General features: G+C 38.1%; 1 pseudogene; it reads right to left on the reverse strand.

The window, feature by feature from the left end:
• Positions 1 to 896: 896 nt before the first annotated feature.
• On the reverse strand, positions 897 to 2,087 carry LOC100654745 (putative olfactory receptor 8G3; annotated as a pseudogene).
• Positions 2,088 to 8,883: the final 6,796 nt, after the last annotated feature.

Below are 8,883 nucleotides of genomic sequence, written 5' to 3' on the forward strand. Positions count from 1 at the left end.
ACAGTTGGCAGGTTCCAACTGCGAACCTTTTGATTAGGAACCAAGCTCCTTAAACACTGCACCACCCGAGGTCCTTAACAATATAGTAGCAAAAATTAATTTCAGTATAGGGCAGAGAATAGAAAACCCAGGTTCCAGAGAAACACAGTATCAGGCAGGCTGGAATCCTATTGGGGTAAGAAATTCCTTCTTTAATTGATATACTCCATACCTATCTCCGATTTTGTTGTGAATGCCATCATGATTGTTAAGGTGTAAGTGCCTCTGCCTTTGTATAATTACTGTTTGTGAGAGAAATGGCCCTGAAAATGACTCTTCTGTTAAAGAGAACAGAGTAGAAAATACTTGACTCCTACTTGAAAGCATTTAGGTAAAAACTTGAAATCTAATTTTTTGTGACATGAATGTACTTACAGAATATTGCAAAGAGAAAATTCCAAATTATCTCCTAAAGATAAATTGTGCTGTTGATATTATCTCCCTGTGCCCAAGATACATTCTTTATATCATCCAAACCCCAAAAAACCAAACCCACTGCCACTGAGTCAATTTCAACTCATAGCGACCCATCAGGACAGGGTAGAGCAGCCCCATGAGGTTTCTAAGGCTGTAAATCTTCAAGGATGCAGACTGGCACATCTTTCTTCATCTTTGAAAGGGAATACTACTAATATGTGCCTTGGGAGAATATTGTAAATATTAAATAAAGTGATGTGCTTATGGTGTTTGGTACAGGGTTTGACATTTTGTAGAACCTCATTATCATCATCATTCTTTTTTGTTTGTATTTTATTAAAAAGTGAAACTATGGTTCCTGAAATTCTGAACAGACTTTGATGTTATTCTCTGTATTTCTCTATATATAGTCAATATACTGTAGGCTTGAAGGAATAGGTGGCCTGAAGGGGAATTTTGGACATGTATTATATAAGGAAAAGAGGGGTCAATGAATCCACAAATTTCAAGGGTTAGCTGAAAGAATTACATATATCGGCAAACCACAGAGCTGTTTCTGTTAGGACATTATAGCATTTATTCTATTCTTGAGTATGCCGTGCTTTCTAGAATTTCCTTCAGGGCAAATTTGACATCTTTATTCCTCAGACTGTAGATCATGGGGTTCAGCATGGGCACAACAATAGTATAAAACACAGAGGGCGCTTTGCCTTGGTCCGTGGTGCTGACATTTGATGGCTGCAAGAACACGAATTCTGCAGAACAGTGAAAGATACTAACAGCCAAGATGTGGACGCTGAAGTGCTAAAAGCTTTGGACCTGCCCTCAATGGAGCAAATGTGGAAAATGCTGCTAATAACGAAGATGTAGGAGGCAAGGATGGTTAAGGCAGGAGTCAATACCTAAATGCACTCAAACCCAGAATCAATAATTCATTGATATAGATGTAGGAGCAGGATAACTCCAGGAGTGGAAAGAGATCACAGAAATAATGGTTAATTACATTGGCCTTGCAGAAGATGTTTCAACATAAAGCTTGTATGAATTGTGGACCTAATGATGCCCAAAATATAAAATCCTGCTGTGAGCCAGATGTGATAGGATATGATAACATTATAAATCAAGGGATTACAGAAGGCAACATCATGGTCATGTGCCACTGCAGCCAGCATATGACATTCTGCAATAGAAAAACAAGAAAGAAGTAGAGCTGAGTCATGCATTCAGGATAGGAAATGGTGTTCTTTTCTGTCACAAGTTCGCCAGCATTTTGGAGGTAATGACAGTGGAATGGCAGAGATCAATGCAGGATAAAGTGCTGAGGAAATAGTACCTGGGGGAGGGGTGCAGGTGAACACCGAGCCCAATCAGCATGATCATGCCCAGGTTTCCCACTACTGTGACCACATAGACTCTTAGGGAGAGGAGGAAGAGATGCAGCTGGCGTTCAGGATGTTCTGTTAGCCGAGAGAGGGTGAACTCAGTTACTGAGGAATGATTTCTATGGTCCATTATACTCTCAGAAGTTTTTGAAACAGAGAAAATAAGTTTACTGTTTGAGTGTGTGTGTGTGTGTGTATGAGTGTATGCATATGTGTATGTATGTGTGTGGAGAGGAGAAAGTGATTCTGTGGCGGTCCTTATTTTCTCCCTCATCAGAAGAAATTAATATTCCAGAGATCTCTTGAGCCTCTCCTGTGGCTCTGAAAAACCCAGTGATTTTGTGATGGTTGAACACAAGAAGAATTATCGACTTCAAGGATCTTATAATTAAGATATTTTATAAATTTTTAAAGAAAACACCAATTCTTGGAGTTTTTTGGGTCAGCCAGATGAAATGTTACCAGTAGTTTTTTCTAAAGACTTTTTTCTTTTAGTCTCATATTCAATATGTATACATTAATGTCATACGTATTAAAAGGCATAATAATTACATTTTCATTTGACTCTGAATAAGGAAATGTAACGAATGCTTTTTATAGTTAGTAAACATAGGGTACATGAATCTATGAAAACTACTTATATGAGTCTAAGTTGTTTTTCTTTCTTGAACCCTAAGTAACAATAGTTAAAGGAATGGATAGCTACTAAGATCTTTCAACTTGAGACTTTGTGGTTATTTGTCTCAGCTTCCGTCACACAAACTATAAGTCAGGGACTTAGCTGCCAGGCTGATCCCACACTTGTATCTCATCAACTTCACCAGGAATGAGGGATTTTCTTCAACTGTTTTTAATTGAACAATCCCTGGGTAGTAATATAATGACCTAAATTTAGGTCACGTGTTCCATCCCTGTGGCCTGGGAACAGTTTAATTTCACTTTATGCCTGAAGTGATAGTGGTCAGAAGACTATGCATATTACTAAAACATATGAAGGGTTTTGGAAGACAAATATAACATGTCCTCTGTGCTGGTTGGATTTTATAATCATATATTACTGGTGTTTACTACAGAAATTAAGGATTGTGGAGATGTGGATTAGTAGAGGACATGCAACATACGATTGGATTTTAGTCTAAGTACAATGCTGGTCACCAGCGTGATACAGAATTTTCCAAAGACATGTATCTTTAGCCTACATTTGCAAAGAAAACAAACAGATTCTACAAAACGGAAATTCATAGTCCTATTTAATGCTCGAGTAAAAGCTGGATTAATGTGTTCTACCTGGGATACAATAAGTGGAATGTAAACTGGACAATTTCTATATATACAAGATATATAGAAATCTTGTATTTTGAAGAATAGCTAAAAGAACAGGGAATACATAACTAGCAAAAAATTTAAAAAAAAAGCACATATAGCATGTGATAGCTATCATCAGATGTTTAAAATGTTGCTGTGCTTAAGAGGTATTAGAATATTTTTAAAGAAGCACGGGTGGCACAGTGGTTAAGAGCTCAGCTACTAATTGAAAGGTTGGTGGTTTGAACCCACCAGCTGCTCCACAGGAGAAAGATATGGCTGTCAGCTCAGTATACATTACAGCCTTGGAAACCCCATGGGGCAGTCCTACTGTGTCTGTAGGATAGCTAGGAGTTGGAATCCACTAGACAACAACGGGATTTTTGGTTTTCTTGACTACATTTATCTATCTTCAAGAGATTAAAGTAAAACTAACTATAGAAACCATGAAGAGATATATTTTGTTTCACAACAACTAAGAATATTCTAAGAGGCAGAGCCAAGATGGCGAAATAGAAGCTTCTGGTGAGAACTCTTTACAACAAAGACCCAAAAAATCAAGTGAAACAAGGATATTTGTGACAAGCTGGGAGAGCCCTGAGATTCAAAGGCAAGCTTAGAAAATGAACTGAGGGGCAGGGGGAGGAAGAGACCATTCAGAAGCGGAGAGGAGTTACTGGACCTGAATTGTGGGGAGCCCTTAGGCACCATTCCTGGAGTGGCAGCGGTGGTGGGCTGGTACTAGCATTCAGCCACAGTTTCCTCAGGGAGAAGCAGCCAGCCACACAGACTACTCACACCTCCAGAACCCGAGAAGAACAGTGCTCTTGGCAAAAGCTAACTACTTACGTATATTTTACTGCGCCACCCCACGCCCAATCTGCCTTCAGTGACTGAATTCGCTGGGCTTGAGATAGGCCCTGTTGAGCACCTAGAGCCATCCTCCTGGCCTTAGAGAAAGAAAAAATTTGCAAGTGGGGGAAAATATAATTTTCCAGATCCACTAACCAGGGCAGCTCAGGACAGAAGCAGCCCCAGTCCAGGCATAAACAGTCTGTGGACTTTGAGTACCTTCCCCTTCTGCATGGACCTGTGTGGGCCTATTTCAGGAGAATAGGCCCTTGTTGGCAAACTCTAACCATTTCAGCTATGTGATGGAGAGGTGGGTGTTGGATGTTTGACACTGTTTTGCCTATTAAACAAGGTCCTCACCTACCCACATCAGGGACCTAAGGACTGGTAGCTCCACTCAGGTCACCCAGTCACCCATGACAGGGGTCCAAGGATAGCTGATACCTCTCAGTCCTTACAACCAAAAATTTTGGGTGCCCATGGTCTGTCTGCAGAACCCATCACCTGCATGCTTTAGGGAACAGGGACACACTTTCCTCAGAGACATGCAGGTGTCAATTCTCAGCCCCCTACCTTGTTCGGAGCATGACTCCCTGCTGTAATCAGATACCAGTACCTACACCAATCACCCCTGCCCTTGAAAGGCTGTAGGACAGAGCCTGTAACACACACTTGATGATCAGCTACCTGGACACCTGAGTTGAATTCATACAAGAAAAGTGAGTGGACTCCTAGACTGATATACCCGATAACAGCTCTAGCCATCTGGGGATAGAACGTCAGAGCCCCAAAGGCGAAAATAATCAAACTAGCTCACTTGAGCAACCCATACGGGTATACTAAAACAAAACAAAGCAAGAAGCTAGATACAGTAAACAAGCATAAGCTAATACAATAACTAACAGATGGCTTGAAGACAACAGTCAATATCAAGTCACATAAAGAAACAGACCACGATCGCCTCAACAAGCTCTCAAAACAAACAATCCAGGGATCTTCTAGATGAAAGTGCATTCCTGGAATTACCAGAGGCAGAATACAAAAGATTGATATACAGAACACTTCAAGACATCAAGAAGAAAATGAGGCAATATGTAGAACAAGAAAAGGAGCACACAGCTAAGGCAACTGCAGAAATTAGAAAGATTATTCAGGAACATAATGAAAAAATAATAAGCTGGAAAAATCCATAGACAGCAATCAGAAGTTCACAAGATTAACAGTAAAATTACAGAAGTAGACAACTCGATAGAAAGTTAGAGGAGTAGAAATGAGCAAGTACAAGCCAGAATTTCTGAACTCAAAGATAAATCACTTGGCACTAATATATTTGAAGAAAAATCCGATAAAAGGATTTAAAAAAATGAAGAAACCTTAAGAATCTTGTGGGACTCTAGCAAGAGAAATAACCTATGAGTGATTGGAGTACCAGAATAGGGAGGGATAACAGAAAATACAGAGAGAATTGTTGAAGATTTGTTGGCAGCAAACTCCCCTGATGTCGTGAAAGATAAGACGATATCTATCCAATATGCTCATCAAACTCCACATAAAGTAGATGTTAAAAGAAAGACACCAAGACATAATCAAAATCACCAAAACCAAAGATAAAGACAGAATTTTAAGAGCAGCTAGGGATAAATGAAAAGTCACCTACAAAGTAGAGCCAAGAAGAATGAGCTCAGATTACTTTGCAGAAAACCATGCAGACAAGAAGGCAATGGGATGACATATTTTAAAAACTTGAAGGAAAAATTTGCCAGCCAAGTATGATATGCCCAGCAAAACTGTCTCTAAATATGAAGGTGAAATTAGGACATTTCCAGATAAACAGAAGTTTAGGGAATTCTTAAAAACCAAACCAAAACTACAAGAACTACTAAAGGGCATTCTTTGGTTAGAAAACCAATAATATCAGGTATCAACCCAAGGCTAGAACACTGGGGAAAGTAATCAGAAGTTCACCCAGACAGGGAAATCAAAAAACAAAGCAAAATTATGAAAAAAAGCTCAAAACAGGGTAACAGTGATGTTATTATATAAAAGAAGACCACATTAACACAATAAAGAGGGATGGAGAAATGTAATCAAAGATATTCCATATGGAGAGGAAGACACGGCGATACAAAGAAATAACAGCTAAGTTTGAATTTAGAAAAATAGAGGTAAATAATACGGTAACCACAAAGGAGACAAACTATCCTACTCAACAAAATAAAATACAAGAAAACAATAGAGACTCAGCAGAAAGAAAATCAACAATGAATATGAGGAAAGGACAATATATAAAGATAATCTACTCAGCACATAAAATTAAGTGGGAAAAAGAAACTGTCTACACAAAAAAAAGACATCAAAATGATAGCACTAAATTCATAAAAAAAATTCATACCTATCCATAATTACTCTGAATGTAAATGGACTAAATGCACCAATAAAGAGACAGAGAGGGACAGAATGGATTAAAAAACATGATCCATCTATATGCTGTCTACAAGAGACATTCCTTAGACTTAGAGACACAAACAAACTAAAACTCAAAGGATGGAAAAAAAAATATATTAAGCAAACAAAAATCCAAAAGCAGCAGGAGTAGCAATATTAATTTCTGACAAAAAAGGCTTTAAAGTTAAATCCATCATAAAGGATAAAGGAGGATACTATATAATGATTACCGCAGTAACCAGTGCCGTCAAGTAAATTCTGACTCAGAGTGACCCTATGAGTCATAGAGACTCTACTCATAGGACGGAGTAGAACTCCCCCATATAGTTTCCAAGGAAAGCCTGGCAAATTCGAACCGCAGACCCTTTGGTTAGCAGCCATGGCACTTCACTGCTATGCCACCAGGGTTTCCTATAATGATTAAAGGGACAATATACCAAGAAGATACAACCATATTAAATATTTATGCTCCCAATGACAGGGCTGCAAGATACATAAAACAAACTCGTCAGCATTGAAAAGTGAGATAGACAGCTCCACAATAATAGTAGGAGACTTCAACACACCACTTTCGGTGAAGGACAGGACATCCAGAAAGAAGTTCAATAAAGAGGAAGATATAAATGCCACAGTCAACCAACTTGACCTCATAGACATATACAGAACACTCCACCCAACGGCAGCCAAGCATACTTTCTTTTCTAGCACACATGGAACTTTCTCTAGAATAGACCACATATTAAGTCATAAAGCAAGCCTTAGCAGAATCCAAAACATTGAAATCTTACAAAGCATCTTCTGACCATAAGGCCATAAAAGTGGAAATCAATAACTGAATAAGCAGGGAAAAGAAATCAAAAACTTGGAAACTGAACAATGCCCTGCTCAAAAAAGACTGGATTATAGAAGACATTAAGAATGGAATAAAGGAGTTCATAGAATCTAATGAGAAGGAAAACACTTCCTATCAGAACCTTTGGGACTCAGCGAAAGCAGTGCTCAGAGGTCAATTTATACGAATAAACGTACACATACAAACAGAAGAAAGGGCCACAATCAAGAAATTATCCCTACAACTTGAACAAATAGAAAGAGAGAAACAAAGGGAATTCTCAGGCACAAATAATAAAAATTAGAGCAGAACAAGTGAAATAAAAAACAGAAAAACAATTGAAAGAATTAACAAAACCAAAAGCTGGTTCTTTGAAAAAATCAACAAAATTGATAAGCCATTGGACAAACTGACAAAAGAAAAACAGGAGAGGAGCCAAATAATCCGAATGAGAAATGAGGTGGGTGATATTACAACAGACCCAACTGAAATTAAAAGAATCATATCAGATTACTATGAAAAATTGCACTCTAACAAATTTGAAAACCTAGAAGAAATGAATTCCTAGAAACACACTTTCTACCTAAACTAACACAGAGTTAGAACAACTAAATAGACCCATAACAAAAGAAGAGTTTGAAAAGGTAATCCAAAAACTACCAACAAAAAAAAGGCCTGGCCCTGACGGCTTCACTGCAGAGTTCTACCAAACATTCAGAGAAGAGTTAACACCACTACTACCAAAGGTATTTCAAAGCATAACAAAGGACAGAATACTCCCCAACTCATTCTATGAAGCCAGCATATCCCTGACACTAAAACCAGGTAAAGACACCACAAAAAAAGAAAATTACAGACCTATATCCTTCGTGAACACAGATGCAAAAGTCCTCAACGAAATTCTAGCCAAAGAATTCAACAACATATCAAACAAATAATTCACTATGACCAAGTGGGATTCATACCAGGTATGCAGGTATGGTTCAACATTAGAAAAACAATTAATGAAATTCATCACATAAATAAAACAAAAGACAAGAATCACATGATTTTTTCAATTGATGCAGAAAAGCCATTTGAAAAAGTTCAACACACATTCATGATAAAAAACTCTCAGCAAAATAGGAATAGAAGGAAAATTCCTCAACATAATAAAGGGCATTTACACGAAGCCAACAGCCAACATCATCCTAAATGGAGAGAGCCTGAAACCATTTCCCTCGAGAACGGGAGCCAGATAAGGATGCCCTTTATCACCGCTCTTATTCAACATTGTGCTGGAGGTCTTTGCCAGAGCAATTAGGCTAGATAAAGAAATAAAGGGCTTCCAGATTGGCAAGGAAGAAGTAAAATTATCTCTATTTGCAGACAACATGATCTTATACACAGAAAGCCATATGGAATACTCCAGAAAACTACTGAAACTAATAGAAGAGTTCAGCAGAGTATCGGGATACAAGATAAACTTACAAAAATAAGTTGGATTCCTCTACACCAAAAAAAAAAAAATCGAAGAGGAAATCACCAAATCAATACCATTTACAGTAGCCCCCGAGAAGATAAAATACTTAGAAATAAATCTTACCAGAGAGGTAAAAGACTTACACAAAG

Source organism: Loxodonta africana, chromosome 15, assembly GCF_030014295.1.
Source record: "Loxodonta africana isolate mLoxAfr1 chromosome 15, mLoxAfr1.hap2, whole genome shotgun sequence".
NCBI classification, from domain to species: Eukaryota; Metazoa; Chordata; class Mammalia; order Proboscidea; family Elephantidae; genus Loxodonta; species Loxodonta africana.